This window comes from Hemitrygon akajei, chromosome 7, assembly GCF_048418815.1.
Source record: "Hemitrygon akajei chromosome 7, sHemAka1.3, whole genome shotgun sequence".
Classification (NCBI taxonomy): Eukaryota; Metazoa; Chordata; class Chondrichthyes; order Myliobatiformes; family Dasyatidae; genus Hemitrygon; species Hemitrygon akajei.
Window position 1 is genome coordinate 88,292,125 of NC_133130.1, and position 22,573 is coordinate 88,314,697.

The following is a 22,573-nucleotide window of genomic DNA, read 5'->3' on the forward strand; positions in this document are numbered from 1 at the left end:
TATAATACAAAGAGGCTGGTGTCATGTTTAATTTTTCATAAGATGCCTATGGTAGATGTACAGTAACTACTACTCCGTGAAGCACAGTTCTTAGAAAGTGCAATAGAGACAGCTTGTGGCAGAACATCAGCAGTGCATTTAACTCCATCAGCAGAACAACAGGATATTTGGCGCTGGATTACTGCACATTAATTCTTTACCAACTACAATCTTGAATGTTAAATCCCTAAATGGTGTTAGGAGCAATTCTAGTTAGTGAGCATTTTAATACAAATTCATCGACACTATTATTAATCAATACATATTAATGTAATGTACAGCAATGCCAATGCAAATATATTTAGTCCTCACCAAATGTAATTATTTAAAAATATAGGCTGATAATAGACATGCAGAGTTAAAACGGAATCAAACAATAGACCTTAACAACATCAAATGTTCATTTTTAATGGCGAGTTTACCTAGAAACATGATTATTTGAACATAAATTACAGAACACAACAAAGAGCAAATGTGCGGTAATGTCCAAATTGAGTTACACGTTCTCTTTAATAGATTTTATCAAGTCTGTTTAGTGGCAGTTACGTGGTCCATTAAACCTCTTAAAGTCAATTCCTCTCATGATGAACATCAAACAAACATGGATTGCACTAATCAATAGACTCTACTCAGACGAAACCATCTGACCTCGCCAATGATGCCTTATTTTGGAAGAAAGCAAAACAAATGTCGAACAAACCTTTACAGAAATTAGGGACCAATCTGGCAGAGGGCCAAGACTGATGGAAAACTAACTAGCACTTTGTAGCTCGAGACCCAGGAGAGTTTAATCCGCAGGATCCCCTGCTTCTCCACTGTGCAATGTGAAACTGAAGGCAAGAGCAACAGTTCTGAGATAAGTGACTGCTACCTTGTATTTCGGCAGATGTTCAGAAGGGGACAGAGAAGCCCGGCGAATTAAAGGCCTGAGATTCCATCATGTGGCTTGTGCTATGCTGTTCGGCAAGGAAAGAGGCAAATGATTTAAAATTTCACGCCTTATTGGGCTTCTTCCATTCTTCCTGACAGATTTAGCTTGATGGGTAAGTCTTCAGCATCTCCTTTCAGAAGACAAATTTTTCGTCTGTTTTGTATCTTTACATAGCAAAACATTTTCCTGGCATTCAAGGGGTACTTTATTCCCGTGATTTATCTGATGCTACATTTACAAATTGCCAAAATAAACCCAGTTTGTATATTTAGAATGCAGTAGTGACTTCGAATCCCTTTACATTCAGTGCTCTACACAGTCCATTTGTTAAATGGGACTCAGATGCAGAGAGGGGAGACAAGTTAACAGAGGTCAATGAGTGGTGATCTGCGACATTACTGGAGTCAAGGGTATCTTTTTGAGAAGGGGAGCTTATAACTGCAGTTTTAAAAGGGAAGGCGGTGACAGTAAATGATTCCCTCACCGCGGTTAAAATACCAACTAGAAAGAGGGTCAGAGGATAGAGACAAGAAAGCAAAAAGTGATTCACTTGAGGGAAATAGGAAAAAAATTTAAAGAATGAGTTTTTCCTTAAATATACTTTCTTAGATTAATAATAGTTACCCCACATTAATCTGGGGTTAACAGAAGCACTACGGTGCCATTGGGGTTGCTCTGGATCCTGGTGATCATGGCAACTAAAAGAGCTTCTATTGCCGCCCACCAGAAGATGCGGAGATCAGTGGCATAAGGAACGGCACTTTCCTCAGGAAGCAATTTACTTCATGCATCTATCCTTGTTCATACCTTCTCTTGGCAAATCAACATCAACATTTACAAAATTACTGCAACAAATGTTCTACTGGAAGAACACAGCAAAATAACTGGCGCTATTGATGCAGAAATTTAAGGAAATGACAGAAAAGACCCTCGTCTAAAATCCACAAATGGCGTTGTTTTTGTGCGGATAACAGAGAATCAAGGGATATGAGGAAAGATGTAGGATTATTCATGATCTCACTGAATGTTACACTGCGGTTGAATGCAGCAACATGGTCAAGATGTTTTGCTCGCAACACAGCAGCGACGCAATAAAATTCTGAAGTTATTTTGTTCCAGTGAAGAAGAGGCATTAACTGCATGACAGCTGTTTAATTCAGCAAAGATTTTTAAGTTTCATTGCCAGCACAGTGGCAAATGTTGCAGATCTTCAGAATTCTGCTGAAGATGAAAGACCTGCTGTGCATTGTAGGTCCCATAATGTGTGTGGCAGACACATTACTTCCCTTGGAAAGAAACTGGTGCACGAACATACAGTTGTATCAGACGGAGGAGAAAGTCAGGTACACTTATTGTTAACAACTGAACTGATCTTAAGTAATTGATCTACTCCTAAAGAACAATAATGGCATTGAAGTGGATTGAAACCATGAAACTTGTTCATAGAAAGGTTTTCTGGTACACCTGTGATTTTTCCTCCAACTCTGTGCTGTACTGTTTAAAAATAAACACTAACAGTTGGTCCCTTTCCCACTGACAATAGCTGTTACTCAGCAGGAATGACTTGATTTTTAAGTAATTTATCAATTTACAATTCAATTTTGCATTTCCACATGCAGATTTTATATCTCAAACAGTGAGGATAAACAGTGTTGTTAGCTGATTACCTCTTAGCGATCACGGTTATTACTGAATGTTATACCATTTTCAATGCCTGTGGCATAATAATGAAATCAAATGGCTTACTTATTAAATATTCTACATAAATTCTCCACAATTTTTTTAGCCATCAGTAATGGCTTCTCCAAATGTATTAACACACTTAAGTGATTAAATGTGGGTGACTTAAAATGTCAAACTATTACTAGCTTGATGTTTGCTACAGGCTTTTAAGGCAAGGTCATCTTCCTCATGGGGAATAATTTGCCTAATCAGGTGCTTTGTGTCTGTACAGTGTTTGATGGGCCATCTAAAAAGGTGAGAACACACTTAATCTGCTGAAAGAAAATCACTACCTCCAATAACACCCATTCATATGCTTGACAAACATCTTCTGCAATGGACTTCTGTTACAAACATACTCAACGGGATTGCTCCAAAAACGCTGTATTGCCTTGAAACTATATATATATCTATACGCATTAAATTACAAATAATTTATTCTAGTTGCACCTCTCCCCTTTATTTTCTGACTCTATTTGTGCTGTGTTCAAGTCTACCCACTTGTACAAATGATTGCTGGAGCTTTTCTATGTAGGAACCCCAGCAGAGGGTATTGGAAGACAATTCAATTATGTGGACTGTCAAGGAACACATCTCTGACCACAAGGCCTCACAAAGGATTGTGACGACTGCTGAGAGGATCATTGGGGTCTCTCTTCATTGGGCTCACTCGAGATAGTTATCAGGAGTGCTGCATACACATGGCCCTTGGTCAAGGATCCCTCCCATCCATCCCACAATCTCTTTGACCCTCGCCAACCATCAGGCAGGAGATATGCAGCATTAGGACAAGGACTGTTAGGATGGGAAACAGCCTCTTCCCCCAGACCATGAGACTGCTGAACTCCCTATCACCACCTCGGTCTCATCACTTATGAAGCACCAGTTGATTTATACAAATTATTTTTTAACTTGTGTCATAAATGCACCTTACGTTAAGTGTCAATCTTCTGGAATATATTTTGTTATTTGTGGTAATATCACTTTGTGTGTTGTGTGTGGGTTATATGTACCGTGTTGTGCACCTTGGTCCCGAGGAACGTTGTTTCGTTTGGTGATATACGTGTGCATGGGTGAACGACAATAAACTTGAACTTGAGTCCTCACCAGATGCAAGTTGTTCCCATCTGGAGCAGCTGGATGGGGAACAAAAATTAAATGGTTTCTTCTCAACCCCATCCAGTGCCTAGCCCTAATTCATATTGCTGGTTTGATATGAGGCATGACATCTAGTTAATGAAATAACAAGTGAGCAAGTCATTGGAGAAGTATTGTATGCCTCCCCAGCTGATGCATATTTATATGGGTGTCTAATGTCTACCTAAGTTTTGTTGATGACTGCAGGGCATGGCAGCAATCTACGATCCTGGCTTCATCTTGATGCGTACATTGGTCACCTCCAGCAGGTGAGCCCTAGGCAGTGACCAGTGGCAGGAATCCCCTGAAGCTTTGACTACAGAAGCACTGATTGCTTTTGAACCTTTGACATGTCCATATCCAAAGCCAATACAGGCGTCAGCTCTGCACCCTGCTTTCAAAACCATTCCATTTAAGCTGCAGCCCAGTTTCAATTAGCAGGGAAAATAAATGTGGCATATTCCCATTCAAAATCTGTAGGCAGTGTAAGCTAAAATCAAACTCCTATGTTGGCTGCTTTTATAGCACCCTGCCGCACATCTGGACCATGCCAAACTCCTATTTATACAGGAAAATGCAGATGCTGCTTAACCCACTGAATTCTTTAAGCAATGTACAGGTATTTTCCCTCCGATAAATGTATTACTCACTTTAAGGGTAATCAAAAGAACAACAGATAGAGGGTTGTTCAATTTACAATGGAACCAAATTAACCAATCTACTCATAAGAGAAAATATAAACTTGAATACTTTTGCACAATTGCAATATTTAAAGGACATTTGGACGTAGTTAGAAAAGGTTTGGAGCAGGGTTCCCAACTTTTTTTATGCCATGGACCTCTACCGTGAGGTTGGGAACTCCTGGTTGAGAGGACAGTGGGCCAAACACAGGCAGGTGGGAATTGTGTAGATAAGACATTTTAGTCAGCATGGACAAATTGGGCTTATACCTGTTTCTACAATATATAACTATGTGATCTATGAATATTGGAGAAAATATGAACATCACCGGATAAAGAATCTGACCAGGTAAAAGATAACACCACCACGTACAAATGCTGGATGAACTCAGCAGGTCGGGCAGCATCCGTTGAAAGGAGCAGTCAATGTTTCGGGCCGAGACCCTTCGTCAGGACTGAAGAAGGAGGGGGCAGGGGCCCCATAAAGAAGGTGGGGGGAGGGTGGAAGGTGCCAGGTGAAAAACCAATCAGGGGAAAGATCAAGGGGTGGGGGAGGGGAAGCAGGGAGGGGATAGGCAGGAGAGGTGAAGAAGGAATGTAAGGGGAAAGCATTATGGGTAGTAGAAGAAGACAGAATCATGAGAGAGGTGATAGGCAGCTAGAAGAGGAGGCAGAGTGAAAGTGGGAGGGGGGAAGGGAGAGGGAGGGAATTACCGGAAGTTGGAGAATTCGAAGTTCATACCAAGGGGCTGGAGACTACCCAGACAGTATATGAGGTGTTGTATTCATTCGGATATGTCCATACATGGCCTCCTCTACTGCCATGATGAGGCCAAACTCAGGTTGGAGGAGCAACACCTCATATATATTCATTCAGAAATGACTTCTAACAGAAGCACAACTCACTTTTAGAACACAATATTGTGCCGACCATCTAACCTACTGTAGAAACTGCCTAGAATTTCCCTACTGCATAAGCTCTCTATTTTTCTAAGCTCCATGTACGTATCTAAGAGTCCCCTAAAAGATCGTATCTGACTCTACCACCTGGTAGTACATTCCATGCACCCACCACTCTCTGTGTGAAAAAGTTACCCCTGACATCCCCCTTGTATCTACTCCCAAGCAACTTAAAACTATGCCCCCTCATGTTAGCCATTTCAGCCCTGGGGAAAAAGCCTCTGACTATCCACACGATCAATGCCTCTCATCATCTTATACATCTCTATCAAGCCACCTCTCATTCTCTGTCACTCCAAGGAGAGAAGGCCAAGTTCACTCAACCTATTCTCATAAAGCATGCTCTCCAATCCAGGCAACATCCTTGTAAATCTCCTCTGCACTCTCTCTATAGTATCCACATCCTTCCTGTAATGAGGTAACCAGAACTGAACCCAGTGCTCCAAGTGGGGTCTAACCAAGGTCTTATATGGAAACATAGAAAACCTACAGCACAATGCAGGCCCTTCGGCTCACAAAGCTGTGCCGAACATGTCCTTACCTTAGAAGTTACCTCGGGTTACCCATAGCCTTCTATTTTTCTAATTTCCATGTACCTATCTAAAAGTCTCCTAAAAGACCCTATTGTATCCACTTCCACCACCGTTGCCGGCAGCCCATTCCACGCACCCACCACTCTCTGAGTGAATAACTTACTCCTGACATCTCCTCTGTACCTATTTCCAAGCACCTTAAAACTGTTCCCTCTTGTGCTAGATATTTCAGCCTTGGGAAAAAGCCTTTGACTATCCACACGATCGATGCCTCTCATCATCTTATACACCTCCATCGGGTCACCTCTCATCCTCCGTCGCTCCAAGGAGAAAAGGCCGAGTCCACTCAACCTATTCTCATAAGGCATGCTCCCCAATCCAGGCAACTTCCTTGTAAGTCTCCTCTGCACCCTTTCTATGGTTTCCACATCCTTCCTGTAGTGAGGCAACCAGAACTGAGCACAATACTTCAAGTGGGGTCTGACCAGAGTCCTATAGAGCTACAACATTACCTCTCAGCTCTTAAACTCAATCCCACAGTTGATGAAGGCCAATGCACTGTATGCCTTCTCAACCCGAGTCAACCTGCGTAACAGCTTTGAGTGTCCTATGGACTCAGACCCCAAGATCCCTCTGATCCTCCAAGCTGCCAAGAGTCTTATCATTAATACTAAATTATGTCATCATATTTGACCTACCAAAATGAACCACCTCACAGTTATCTGAGTTGAACTCCATCTGCCACTTCTCAGCCCAGATTTGCATCCTATCAATGTCCTGCTGTAACCTTTGACAGCCTTCCACACCCCCAACCTTTGTACTGTAACATTATCGCTGATCTTCCACACTGCCAAGAGTTTTACCATTAATATTATATTCTGTCTTCAAATTTGATCTATCCAAATGATCTGCCACTTCTCAGCCCAGTTCTGCATCCTATCGATGTCCTGCTGTACCCTCTGACAACCCTCCAGACTATCCACAATACCCCCAACTTTTATAACATCAGCAAACTTACTACCTCCTCATCGAGGTTATTTATAAAAATCACAATGAGGAGGGGTCCCAGAAGAGATCCCTGTGGAACACCACTGATCACCGTCCTCCATGCAGAATACAAACCATCCAAAATCACCCTTTTCTTCTGTGGTCAAGCCAATTCTGGATCCACAAAGCAAGGTCTCCTTGGATCCCTTGCCTCATTACTGTCTGAATCGGCCTCGCATGGGGAACCTTATCAAATGCCTTACTGAAATCCATATAGACTACATCCACTGATTCAATAGGATGCATTCCAAAGATATACAGAGGAGAAAAATACAACTGCTAATAAATAAATAACTATGAATCAAAAAAGTCACCGTATGAAATGAGACACAATGTGCTTTTGTTTAATTTTGTTGCAATCTACTGAATAATATATATTATTGATAAACAACTTTAGAAATATTCATGTTAAGGACTGGAAAAATATCAGAAGACATCTTGACCAACACTAAACTTATCGCACTTGAGAAAGGATCTAGTGCTTTCCTGGAATGTGCCATGAATAAACCCCTCTCGGGCTTCAAGCCAATTACAGGTCTTGATTATAAATCTGTTAAAACTGGAGGGAAAGAATTTTAACAAAGGCAAAGATCCCGCTCTAAGTAAGAACAGGAATTTGATTGTAAACAAGGTGGGAGAGCGGAAACCTGATTGGATGAGGACTAACCAATCAGGAGGGATGGACTATGGGGGTATAAATACCACTGGACTAGACTTACCCAGGCATTATCCTTGAAGAAGATGGCAGGGTTTGTCATTGAAACGCCACTCATAATTGATACCTGTACCCAATTTGAAGCCCAAGAAGAGTTTATTCATTACCTTCACTTGGATAGAAATGCATGTAATTGTCTAAATGAAACTTTTGGGTGTTCTATTGGATATCCTTCATAATGAAATAAACTTCAAAATAAATTTCAATTGCACAGTAGTTTTCCTGATTACTGATAATCTCAATGGACTTTACAGCCTATAAATTGCATTGAACAGTAGTGGAGAAACAGCAATCTAATCCTGACCAGCTAACTGCTGAGAAATCGTACCCATTTTATGTTTTTAAGGATGGGTCTAATTTCTCGGCAGTTTACTCTTCTTTGTCCTACAGTTCCAGTATTAACAAAACCTAATACAGAACAGGAAGTTTAATTACCTCCTAACTGTCCCTGAATCTATGCATCCTGTTTTAACTAAATCACAGATCACCCCTTTGTCCTATGTTCATTCTGCAAACCACTTTACATAGAACACAGAAAATTGTAGCACAGTGCAGGCACAACCCAAAAGATTGTGCCAAACTTTTAATCTACTCTTAAGATCAGTCTAACCCTTCTCTCCTACATAACCCTCCATTTTCCTATCATCTATGTGCCTATCTAAGAGTTCTTGAATGCCCCTAATGTATCTGCATCCACTACCCCGGCAGGGTATTCCACCCACCCACCCTGTCTGTGTAAGTAACCTGCCTCTATACTTCCCTACAATCACCTTAACATTATGCTATTTCTGCGCTGGGAAAAGAAAGTTTCTGACTATCCACTCAATCTCTTATCAATCTCTGTCAATCACTCTTCTGCGTCAAAGAGAAAAGTTCTAGTTCACTCAACTTATATTTAGACCATAAGATATAAGAACAGAAGTAGGCCATTAGGCCCATCGAGTTGGCTCCACCATTCAGTCATGGCTGATCCAATTCTTCCAGTCATCCCCACTCCCTGCTTTCTCCCCATACGCTTTGATGCCCTGGCTAATCAAGAACCTTAAATACACCCAGTGACTTGGCCTCCACAGCTGTTCGTGGCAACAAATTCCACAGATTTACCACCCTCTGACTAAAGTAATTTCTCCACATCTCTGTTCTAAATGGACGTCCTTCAATCCTGAAGTTGTGTCCTCTTGTCATAGACTCTGTCAAGGATAATAACTTTGCCATATCCAATGTGTTGAGGCCTTTTAATATTTGGAATGTTTCTATGAGATCACCCCTTATTCTCCTGAACTCCAGGTGATACAGCCCAGGAGCTGCCAGACGTTCCTCATTCGGTAACCCTTTCATTCCCAGAATCACTTTCATGAATCTTCCCTCATTTTTCGCAGAAACTCCAGCCATTGCTGCTCTGCTGTTCTTCCTGTTAGTGTCCCTTTCCATTCAACCTTGGACAGTTCTCCTCTCATGCCATTCTAATTTCCTTTATTTCAGTGAAATACCAACACACTGGAATTTAGTTTCTCCTTCTCAAATTTCAATGTGAACTCGATCATATTGTGATCACTGTTTCCTAAGGGTTCCTTAACCTTAAACTCTCTTATCACCTCCGGATCATTGCACAACACCCAATCCAGCACAGCCGATCCCCTGGTGTGCTCAACAAGAAGCTGTTCTAAAGAGCCATCCCTTAGACATCCTACAAATTCTCTCTCTTGAGGTCCAGTACTAGCCTGGTTTTCCCAATCCACTTTCATGTTAAAATCTCAAAGGTTATCATGACATTGCCCTTCTGACACGCCTTTTCTATCTCCTGCTGTAATTTGTAATCCACATCCAGGCTGCAGTTTGGAGACCTGTATACAACTGCCGTTAGGATCCTTTTACCCTCGCCATTTCTTAACTCAACCCATAGAGATTCTACACCTTTCGATCCAATGTCATCTCTTTCCAATGATTTAATATTATTTCTTATACACAGGGCCACACCACCCCCTCTGCCTACTAACCTATCTTTCTGATACACCGTATATCCTTGGACATTCAATTCCCAATGGCAGCCACCCTTTAGCCAAGTTTCAGAGATGGCCACAACGTTATATTTGCCAATCTGTAGCTGAATTTCAAGATCTTCCATTTTATTTCTCATGCTGCATGCATTCAAATGAACACTTTCAGTCCAGTTGCTTTCTGTTTTACCTGCACCATGCCTCTATTGCCCTGTAACTCATCCCACCGGCTGTGATTGTGCCTCATCTCCCGCCTGTCCTTTCTATCATCTCTGTTGCACATTATCTTTGATTTATTTCTGTTTTCCCGTTCCTCAGCCCTATCACTCCAGTTCCCCCTGCCAAATTAGTTTAAACCCTCTCTAACAACCCTATTAAACTTGCCTGCTAGGATACTGGACCCCTTTGGGTTCAGGTGTAACCCGTCCTTTTTGTACAGGTCGCCTCCCCCAGAAGAGGCCCCCATGATCCTGGAACCCTTAGTCCTGCCCCCTACACTAGTCTCTCAGCCATGCATTAATACGCCTGATCATGCTATTCTTGCACTCATTAGCACGTGGCACAGGCAGCAATCCTGAGATTACTACCCCGGAGGTCCTGCCTTCCAACTCCCTGAATTTTCTCTTCAGGACCTCCTCCCTTTTTCTACCTATGTCATTGGCACCAACGTGTACCAAGACTTCTGGCTGTTCACCCTCTCCCATCAGAATACTCTGCTCCCGATCCGAGACGTCCCGTACCCTGGCACCTGGGAAGCAACACACCACACACATCTTGCTGTGCAATTTAAGATGATCTTTGCTTAATCTCTTTCCCAGTTCTGGCAAAGATTCTCCAACATCAACTCCATTTTTCATTCCACAGATGCTGCAGTGAGTGCTTAGTATGTTCTAGAAACACAGAAACATGGAAAACCTACAGCACAATACAGGCTTTTTGGCCCACAAAGCTGTGCTGAAAATGTCCTTACTTAGAAATTACCTAGTTTACACATAGCCCTCTATTTTTCTAAGCTCCATGTACCTATCCAAAAGTCTCTTAAAAGACCCTATCATATCCGCCTCCACCACCGTTGCCGGCAGCCCATTCCACGCACTCACCACTCTCTGCATAAAAAACTTACCCCTGACATCTCCTCTGTACCTACTTCCAAGCACCTTAAAACTGTGCCCTCTTGTTCTAGCCATTTCAGCCCTGGGGAAAAAGCCTCTGACTATCCACATGATCAATGCCTCTCATTATCTTATACACCTCTATCAGGTCACCTCTCATCCTCCGTCACTCCAAGGAGAAAAGGCCGAGTCCACTCAACCTATTCTCATAAGGCATGCTCCCCAATCCAGGCAACATCCTTGTAAATCTCCTCTGCACCCTTTCTATGATTGTACATCCTTCCTGTAGAGAGGCGACCAGAACTGAGCACAGTACTCCAAGTGGGGTCTGACCAGGGTCTTATATAGCTGCAACATTACCTCTCGGCTCCTAAATTCAATTCCATGATTGATACAAGGCCAATGCACCGTATGCCTTCTTAACCACAGAGTCAACCTGCGTAACAGCTTTGAGTGTCCTATGGACTTGAACCCCAAGATCCCTCTGATCCTCCACACTGCCAAAAACTTCTGTTTTTATTTCTACACTTGATCTTAGCCAAAAGGCCAAGAAGCGATTGTGTTTTTATTTCTGACTTCCTGCAACTGCAGCTTTTTCTTTGATTCTCATTGTCCCGGGAAGAGTTCATCTTCTTGAGGGTTATTCGAAAGTGCACTCATCATACAGGCAAATGGAGATTATTCCATTACACTCCTGACTTATACCTTGTAGGTGCTAGAAAAGACCATGGATGTCAGGGAACGTGTCACTGGCCATAGGATCTTCGGACTCTGACCTGCTCTTTTAGCCTCAATATTTACAAGGCCTAATCTAATTGAATTTCTGGTCAGTACTGACCACAGGACATTGATATTGGGCCTTCAGTGATGGTTATGTAACTGAATGTCAAGGGTAGCTGGTCAGATACTCTCAGTTTACAGGTGCTCATCACCAGGCCCTTGCCACTTATCACACAGTTCCTGAACGTTGTCTAAAGCATGCTGTCCAGGTGTGGGCTGATCTGACTATTGTGCAGCCATCAGCAAGCCACACCTCCTGCCTTTCTGATGTTCTGACTGAAGAAAGATCATTTCTAAAACGGCTGAATATAGTTGGGCCTGGGACATTACCCTGAGGAGTTCCTGTAGAGATATACTAGGTCTGGGATGATTGACTTCCTGCCACGACAATCATCCTTGAGTGAGATACAAATGGATGCCCCATTCATTTTAATTTTACCCCGAGTCCTTGAGGCCCCACCTGTCAATGCTGCCTCAATGTCAAGGTCAGTAATTTTCACCTCACCACTAGAATTCACCGTGATGGTGACACTGAGTCACTGTGAGTAACGCAGCTGCCTTGCAGCACCAGCGACACAGATTCCATCGTGACCTCCGTGGGGAGCTTCTAAGTTCTTCCAATGGCCACACGTTTCCATCCAGTCCCTCAGTTTCCTCCTGTGTCCCAAAGGTACAGGGCTGTTACTTCAACTAGCCGCTGCAAGTGTGGATGGCTGGTGAGTGAATTGGGTTGGGGAGAGGGGGTGGGTACTCATGATCATGTATGAGAGAATAAGTTAAAGGAAATTAAGCAGAGAATGGGATTCCTCTGAGAAGCAACATTCAATGGGCCAAACAGCCTCTTTCAATGAGGTAGGAAAATATGAATGAATACTATGAGGACATTTAGTTGAAAAAGGTAATCAAAAGCTCATCTTACGATAAAATCAACAGTCCCGCACACAAAATGGAGAGATCCGACTAAAAGGTGCAATGCTAAGTACATTTCACAAACAACAGTTGGCTACAGACCAACGTGAGCATAAGTCTGCAAACTGTTGGAGCCTCTGTCTTACACAAGGAATAGTAGACTTGTCTAAACAGGGTGGGGGTGGGGGAGACTGGCTACGAGAACTAGAAACGTGGGAAAGCGGGACAGGAGCAAGGCACTCTGCCCTTCAAGCTTGCTCCACCACTGGGTGGCTTAGAGGGGTATGGGTAAAATGTGGGCAAGAGGGACGAGTTTAGATGGGCTTCTCAGTCAGCGTGGACAAGCTGGGCCAGTTTCGATGCCGGATAACTCAGACTCCCTGACCACTCAAGAAGCTCTTGAACCTGAGTGAGGAATCAACTCAGCGCTACTGTAAAACCCCACTCCACTGTAACCTTTCATTCCCTTGATTACTACGAGTCTACATTCCTCCATCTAGAGAATATTTAAAGCATCAGTTTCCACTGCTCTTTGAGGAAGAGGTTAAAAGACTCATTACCATCACGGAGAGAAAGAAAAGTATATTTCTATTATATTAAATAAGACCACTTATTTTATAAAACAGTGACACTAATTCTAGATTCTCCCGTAAGTGTAAATATCCTCTCCACAGCTAAGATCTCCATCAATCTTCTTTATTTAAATCAATTCACATCTCACTCATCTAAACTCCAACAGATACAAGCTAGCCTTTCCAATTTCCCCTTTGGAGCACCCTCACGCGGCTTGTATCAATCTAATAGACTTGGTTTCTAATCGATTTATAATCTTCATGAAGTAAGATTAATTCTCTGCACAAAATTCTAGATATTGTCTCACCAATGTCATTTATAACATTCCTAATTTTATATCAAAGTCCTGCCAAATAAGCAATGACATTATGTCAGCTTTACTGATTTTGAGAATCACGCAATCAGACATCATGCAAGTAGCATGATAATGTTCCTTGTAAGGCAAATTTGCTGTTTGCCTATTGAGGCACATTGCCTACCCCACTTAAAGTTTGAACATATAGGAAGAGCAGTAATATTTTGGGAATTCCTACACTTTATCAGAATGGGAAATAAAGATTTGGATAGCATTTGATGGGGAGAGAAATTACTGCAATGGTTAAAAAAAATAGTATATAAATCCCATCACCAGACATTTCTGCTTTAATCCTGTTCCATACCACCTTGTACAATACATCTTTGATCATGTGTAAATCTAACAACTAGATGCAAATACCCAGTATTCAGTAGGAACAAGAGATGATGCATTATCAACCTAAGATGCCCAAATTAAAAGCTGAGACAGTTAATACATTTTGTGTTTGAAAGGAGGGCAATTTGTCTTTCTAACTGCTCATTTCTTGGTGATAGTGACTTTGTGTTAACTATCAAACACTCCCTCAGTCTCCCCTCCTAGGTCCTGTCATCTATCAAAGGAAAGAGATTGAACAATGGAACATGGAGAAGATAAGAGATAAGCAAAAGCAATCAGCAGCACCAGTAAATTATCATTCTGTCACTGTCAGTGAATTGGGCTCCCAAAAAGAAGTATTTGCAGTGTTATCCTTCTATCTGAAGTTATTGATCAGAGATTTTAAGAAAGCACTCTACTATTCAGACTCTATCACAATAAAACCAATTGAACTTTGAGCACATGACTGCGAGCATCAAACCTGGTGCTGTCTTTTGTATCGGAGACTGTAATAAATGCAGGAAATCAAAGAACATGAGAAGCCTTTTAGTTAGTCAACTTATTCCATCTACAGACTCATGATCGTCCAAAGAAGACACAAAGGATCTACAGATGCTGGAATATGGAACAACACAAAGGCTGGAGGAAAGAAGAGGGGCTTGACTTAAACTGTTGATTATTCCTTTACCTCCATAGATGCTGTATGACCCACTGAGATCCTCCAGAACTTAGGAAGTTGCTAAGAAACAGTGTATCTGTTTTAAATATTAAGTTAATTTCTCCCAGTCACTGCACCAAATATCAACATCCTCCTATGTTTTAAGAAAATAACATGGAATTACCTTTGCCTTCGATCATCCCTCCCACTTCCTGAAATTTCCAAAATTCCCACTGCTCTGATAAATGCATCGTTTCTGGGAACCACATACTGTATTATTGTTTTCAGAAGAACAAGGCCAAGAAAGGCAGCGTCCATTATTAAGGACCTCCAGCACCCAGGACATGGCCTTTTCTCACTGTTACCATCAGGTAGGAGGTACAGAAGCCTGAAGGCACACACTCAGTGAAACAGCTTCTTCCCCTCTGCCATCCAATTCCTAAATGGACATTGAATCTTTGGACACTACCTCACTTTTTAAAAAATATACATTATTTCTGTTTTTGCACTTTTTAAAAATCTATTCAACATACGCAATTGATTTACCGATTTATTTATTATTATGATTTTATGTATTTTTTTCTTTCTGCTAGATTATGTATTGCATTGAACTGCTGCTGCTAAGTTGATAAACTTCACATCACACGCCGGTGATAATAAACCTGATTCTGATGCTGACACACAGATTAGCAGATCATTTTATTGATGTGTAATCTAATCTGGTTGTATTCAAACTGGCAATGACTATATGTTGGCCTTAAGTTGCTCTGGGACGTGAATATGTCAAAAGTCTTAACTTGATGCAAGCACAGTGTACAATGATATATCTACCCAGTTCAGTATGTCATCTATATTAGATTGGAATGGCCACCTCACCCTGTTGATTTGAGATCTCATGCCAACAGTTCACATCATTGGCACAAGATTTCCTTAAGATAACCTATCCTGAAGCATAAAGTAAAATTTAGTAAATATCATGGAACACCTTGAAAATCAAGTCTATGAATGAAAGACAATAATAAAGTCCAAGAGTCATACAGCGTGGAACCAGGCCCTTTGTCCATGTCAACCAAAATTCCCATTTTAGCTGGTCCCATATGCCCGTGTTTGACCCATATTCCACTAAACCATTCCTATCCATGTACCTACCTCAACCACTTCCTCTGGCAGCTCATTCTATATACCGATCTCCATCTGGGTGAAAAAGATGCCCCTCGGGTTTGAAGTTCCTATTAAATCGTCCCTTCTCATCTTAAACCTATCACCTCGAGTTCTTGATTCCACAATCAACAATACAAAAATTAAAATGTCAATGTATAGAGAAGAGGCAACAGTGAAAGAGAATTAATGCTTCATTTTCTTAAGGACTTCAATTATTTATTACTTGTTGAATATATGCTTTGAAAGGTTTTGTTTTGTTTATCTGCCTTCTCTGGCCCTCAAGTCTTTAGTTCATCTGAACTGGCCACCAAGAAAATGCAGACATTGGCAGCACCTAATTTTTTTTCACAATGTCGTTTCTAAGGGGAAAAAAATCATACAACATCGATCAATACATTACCTCACAAATATCAACACACAGTGAAATTCTGACGAAAAATGTGCTTTGCCCACTTTCATCAACCTTAACAAAAGAACTGAGACTGTTTCAATGGATTAAATACAGGTTTAAAAATATGCAGCTGGAATTGGAAACAGGCTATTTCATGACTTCATTCTATGTCGTAGCTTTGAGATTGCAAGTGAGATCAGTGACTTAATTTATAAAATATGATCTGCAACTACTAATGTGAAGCACTTGAAATTTAAGTAATAATATTTACGAAGTTGAATAATCTGTAATGAAACCAGGTGCTGACCCCAAGCATCCAAATCTATTCATCTCCAAGAGGTGAGAGAGATTAAGCACAGGATGTCTTTTCAAAGGTTTCCCATGTTTCTACCTTCAATAACGCTATCACCGTATTGATTTTCTTTTCAGTTTGTTCCAAGGCCAGGAGTGAATGGCAAATCCTGCTGTTTTCAAATTGAAGTTCTGCAAATTGTATCTGTTATATTCCACACAAATTCAAAAGTTGTCAGACATTATTTCTCGTAGTGCATTCGCTCCATAATAGCTCTCTCTGTTAAAATATTCTATTCAGAACGTATTGATTGATGAGAATTTTGCAAACAATGCATATTCAATGGTAAAAGCACTCAGAATGGCTTTAACTTAAAATCTTATTGCACATCAAAATATTTTATAATAGATCTAACTTTGCAGGGTAACAATATCAGATTAGAAGTAAAACATGACTGCTACATATCACATAAATTATAAAGCAGGCAATTTTAAAGTGCAAAACATGGTGGGGATGTGATGGTTAGTTTCTGCCGTTCATGCACTTTATAGGCGGATGCAGAAAGGACCAATTTTTGGGCAATGTTCTACACTTAATTTTTCCCTGTTTTCGAGGCACTACCGCTTTGGTAAGAAGCCTTTTCAGGCATCCCTGCATCTGCCTGAAACAAATATTTGGCCCCTCACAAACATAAGCTGATCAGGTAATCTGTGATACCAACAGAAATACGGAACTAAAATAAGGCAGATAACCCACACTTGGCAGATTCAAAATGGAACCACAGGACAAAGAGACTGCATTTTCTGTGATGTTAATGACGCAGTTTTGTGCCACCATCAACTTTATTCATCTCTATCAAAGAATCATTGTCATTTGTGGCACAGAGAAAGGGCCCTGTCAGTGCTGAGGTTTTCTCCCTCCTTAACTGGTAGTCATCGGCAGTGAGTTCCAAACCCCTGCAAATTACATTTTGCTCAACTTCTGTCTGATAGTATCAATTACAGTCGGCCCTCCTTATCCGCGGATTCAACCAACCGCGGATCGGGAAAACCCGGAAGTTCTCTCTCCAGCACTCATTGTTTGAGCATGTACAGACTATTTTTTCTTGTCATTATTCCCTAAACAATACAGTATAACAACTATTTACATAGCATTTACATTGTATTGGGTACTATAAGTAATCTAGAGATGATTTAAAAGTACAGGCAGTCCCTGGGTTATGAATGAGTTCCATTCCTGAGTCCGTCTTTAAGTCGGATTTGAAGCCGGAACAGGTACATCCGGTATTATTTAGTGTCAGTTAGTCAAACTTTTGTCTTAGTATATAGTATACATTTTACCTTTCTATATATATAAAACACTTAAGAAACGTATGTATTTCAATAATTAAACCACTGCGTTGCTTAATAATAATTGTAGCTTTCATCGGGGCAGGGCCTTTCACATGCTCCATTAAAATTGTTCCGATCGTTGACCGACTGTAGCTTAACGCTTTTCCAATGACCGATGGCGTTTCACCTCTTTCCGATCGCCTTATTACTTCCACTTTATTTTCAGTCATGATCGTGATCATTTTCGTGAACAGAAACACTGCAGATTCAGAGCTGCGCCAGGTCCTAATGTCCACCGCGCTGAGACAGGTTAAATAAGGTCTGGGGTTCCGCTGGGTCCAAATGCCCACCGCGCTGAGACAGGTTAAATAAGGTCTGGGGTTCCGCTGGGTCCTAATGTCCACCGCGCTGAGACAGGTTAAATAAGGTCTGGGGTTCCGCTGGGTCCTAATGCCCACCGCGCTGAGACAGGTTAAATAAGGTCTGGGGTTCCGCTGGGTCCTAATGCCCACCGCGCTGAGACAGGTTAAATAAGGTCTGGGGTTCCGCTGGGTCCTAAATAAGGGACTGGTCAGGCTAAACAAGGGACCTGAGCATCTGCGTTTCTTGGTATCTGCGGGGGGTCCCGGAACCAATCCCCCACGGATAAGGAGGGCCGACTGTACTACCAACTAACCCACAATCACAATCAGATTTATTATCACTGACTTATGTGTCATGAAATTTGCTTCTTTGCAGCGGCTGCACAGTGCAAAGATATAAAATTCCTATAGATTTCAAAGAAGCTGTAACGAGGTATCGTTCATGGGTTCATGTATCTAATGGCAGAGGAAGAGACACTGTTTATGAATCGTTGAGTGTGGGTCCTCACATTCCTGTACCTCTTCGCCGACGGTGGTAATAAGAAGATGTCCCAGATGGTGAGGGTCCCTGGTGATAAATACTGCTTTCTTCAGGGACCACTGCTTGAAGGTGTTTTCAATAGTGGGAAGACTGTGCCCATGATGGCTGAGTTTATAACCCGTTGCAGCATCTCCTATGCATTGGAGCCTGCATATTAAGCAATAAGCTAAACAGTCAAAATGCTGTCCGTCGTACACCTATAGAAATTTGTAAGCCTCTTTAGTGACATCCTGAATCTCCTCAAACTCCCAGCAAAGTAGAGCTGCTGTCAGGATTGCATCATTGTGCTGGAACCAGGACAGATTCTCCAAGAAATTGTAGCCAGCAACTTGAAGCTGCTGGATCTACATCCCCCTTGTCATTAATGTCTTTGATACTTGGAAAGTTCTCTTTATCTTTAACCTGTCTGGAATCTTTCATATTTATATACATCAGGTTTTTTTTCTTACACTATAATTCATAAATAAGATATAAAAGCATAGCATAAATGCTGGGGCTGTGCACAACATTAGCGAGACCGCAGAGAGAGACACAGAACTGCTACAAAGAAAGCAGCAGCAGCTATATTTCATTAGGAGTTTGAAGAGATTTGGTATGTTACCAAAGACACTCACAAATTTCTACAGATGTACCATGCAGAGCATTCTAACTGGCTGCATCATCATCTGGTATGGGAGTGCTATTGCACAGGATTGAAATAAGCTGCACAGAATTGTAAACTTAGTCAGGTCCATCATGGGAATTAGCCTCCGTAATATTCAGGACATCTTCGAGGAATGATTCCTCAAAAAGGTGGCATCCATCATTAAGAACCCCCATCGCACTGGTCATGCCTTGTTCTCATTGCGACTATCAGGGAGGAGGTACAGAAGCCTGAAGGCACACACTCAATGATTCAGGAACAGCTCCTTCCCCTCTGCCATCCAATTTCTGAATGGACATTGAACCCACGAACACCACCTCACTACTTTTTTTAAGCACCACACGCAAAATGCTGGAGGAACTCAGCAGGCCAGGCAGCACCTTTGGAAAAGAGCAAACAGTCGACGTATCAAGCCAAGACCCTTCATCAATTTTTAATTTAACTATTTAATATATATGGCGGAGGTGGTTGGCATCCGCCTGTCTTGAAGGACAACGAGAGATAGATAGATAGATAGATAGATAGATAGATAGATAGATACTTTATTCATCCCCATGGGGAAATTCAACTTTTTTTCCAATGTCCCATACACTTGTTGTAGCAAAACTAATTACATACAATACTTAACTCAGTAAAAAATATGATATGCATCTAAATCACTATCTCAAAAAGCATTAATAATAGCTTTTAAAAAGTTCTTAAGTCCTGGCGGTAGAATTGTAAAGCCTAATGGCATTGGGGAGTATTGACCTCTTCATCCTGTCTGAGGAGCATTGTATCGATAGTAACCTGTCGCTGAAACTGCTTCTCTGTCTCTGGATGGTGCTATGTAGAGGATGTTCAGAGTTATCCATAATTGACCGTAGCCTACTCAGCGCCCTTCGCTCAGCTACCGATGTTAAACTCTCCAGTACTTTGCCCACGACAGAGCCCGCCTTCCTTACCAGCTTATTAAGACGTGAGGCGTCCCTCTTCTTAATGCTTCCTCCCCAACACGCCACCACAAAGAAGAGGGCGCTCTCCACAACTGACCTATAGAACATCTTCAGCATCTCACTACAGACATTGAATGACGCCAACCTTCTTAGGAAGTACAGTCGACTCTGTGCCTTCCTGCACAAGGCATCTGTGTTGGCAGTCCAGTCTAGCTTCTCGTCTAACTGTACTCCCAGATACTTGTAGGTCTTAACCTGCTCCACACATTCTCCATTAATGATCACTGGCTCCATATGAGGCCTAGATCTCCTAAAGTCCACCACCATCTCCTTGGTCTTGGTGATATTGAGACGCAGGTAGTTTGAGTTGCACCATATCACAAATGATCATCATCACTACAAGCCTGGGTGGAAGTATGGAGATCCTGAGATGCCGAGTCATCAAAGATCCCCCTCTCGGCCTCACCACAACACATGCTGGTGATAGTAAACCAGATTCTGATTCGGATTCAGATCGTTGATATAGATGGCAAGCAACAACAGACCCAGCACCAGTCCCTGCGGCACACCAATAGTCACAGGCCTCCAGTCAGAGAGGTAACCATCTACCATCACTCTCTGGCTTCTCCCACAAAGCCAATGTCTAATCCAATTTACCACCTCACTTAGCAATTCACTCCCGGAACGCACTTTGAGGACCTCATCATTCTTACTGCAGACGTCATTGGTCCAAACGTAAACTATAAACTCTGGCTGCTTACCCTCCCCCAAGAATGATGTGGATTCAATCCCTGGCAGCCCTGACCCTGTTACCCAGGAGGGAATCTTCACAGAACCTCCTGTCAGTGTCCCTAACCAATGACTCCCCAATCACTTCTGCTCACCTCTTCTTCCCCCTCCCCTTCTGAGCCATGGAGCCAGATTCAGTGCCACGGTGACTTTCCTCTGCTAGATCATTCCAACTGTATCCAAAGTGGTATCCCTGTTGTTGATGGGAATAGCCACAGGAGGACTCTGCACTCCTACCTATCCCTTTTCCATCTCCTGATAGGCACCCAGTTATCAGTGTCCTGCCCCTGGGGTGTAAACTACCTCCCTGTTAGTCCAGTCCATCAACCCCTCAGCCTCCCAACTGATCTGAAATTCATCCAGCTCCAGCTCCAGTTCTTTAGCATGGGCTGTAAGAAGAAGCAGCTGGATGCACTTCTTGAAGGTGTGGTCATCAGGGTCACTGGCGCTCTCCCTGCCTTCCCACATCCTGCAAGAGGAGCATTCAACTATCCTGCCTACAATCCCCACGGCTCTAACTATGCAATAAGAAAGAAAGGGAAATTAAATGAAAAAAAAATCTGCCTATAGCCTCCGCCTTTCTTTGCCAAAACCCCACTCCAACACAGGCCCACTAAAACAATGGCCACTCCGCTTAAATCTAATTTTTTATTGGCCCTTGCCGAGTGCCTAATTATGCACAAATCAAACGTCTCCAAGAAAACTGTGATGTGCAAGTTGTCCCGTCTGTCCCCCACTCACTTTTGAAATCTCTCTCTCACTGTGCAATCCAACATTTTCAAGAGAACTGTTGTCCCAACTATCCCTGCTTGCTTCTTTTGCTACCAGGTCCAAAAAATAAGCATCATGAGAAAAAAATTGGATTGCCTGTGCGGTTTTCTCTGAAAGAGAATTGACAGAGGGCATGCTTAGGTAAACTACTGCAAATTATGAATGATCTAGAGAGAGTAAACAAGAAGGGCCAATTTTTCTTCAGAGATAAGTCAAAATTCAAGAAGCATGGATTTCAAAGGTTCAAAAGTTCATTTATTATCAAAGTACACAACTTTGAAATTCTTCTTCTTCAGATAGCCATGAAACCAAGGAAAAGAACAGCAGCACAATCATCAACCCGCAAATCACTCCTCCCTGCACAAAATAAAATGAACAAAAATGGAACAGGTGCATTGTCCCCCAAATCCGCCTCCCCAGCACAAACAAATGAGAATTATTCGAAGAAGATACGAAAACATATTTTCACCCAGAGTGTGATAGGGACATGGAAGTGACTGCCTGGGAGAGTGTTAAAGGAATCCTTATCAGATTTAAGCAGTACTTGGATGTGTGGTCGCAGAGCTGCAACTTGCAAAGCTATGTGATTAGATGTTGGAAGATGGGACACCGTTCTCTTCGATGGGCATGGATGTGATGGTCTGAATGACCTTCAACTGTTTTTTTTTCTTTTTTTTTAAACAAAGAATATACAAATCGGAAGAGGAGTTTAACAAGTAGATAATATACAAGACATATAAACAGCAATAGTAAAAACAGAAAGTATATAATGTCAAAATCAAATAGGTAGAATATTATGCTGTTATATATACAATGGTCAAAATAAACTACAACTCCTCATAGCAATCATAAAAAAAAGATTGGAAATTTTATTGATAAAGAAAAAAAACCCCC

The 22,573-nt window shown here is 41.8% G+C and overlaps 1 protein-coding gene across 3 annotated transcripts in view; it reads right to left on the reverse strand.

The window, feature by feature from the left end:
- The window catches only part of LOC140730647 (bifunctional protein GlmU-like), an 84,502-nt gene that overhangs the window by 52,852 nt on the left and 9,077 nt on the right, over nucleotides 1-22,573 (reverse strand). The gene's annotated exons all lie outside the window — the stretch shown is intronic.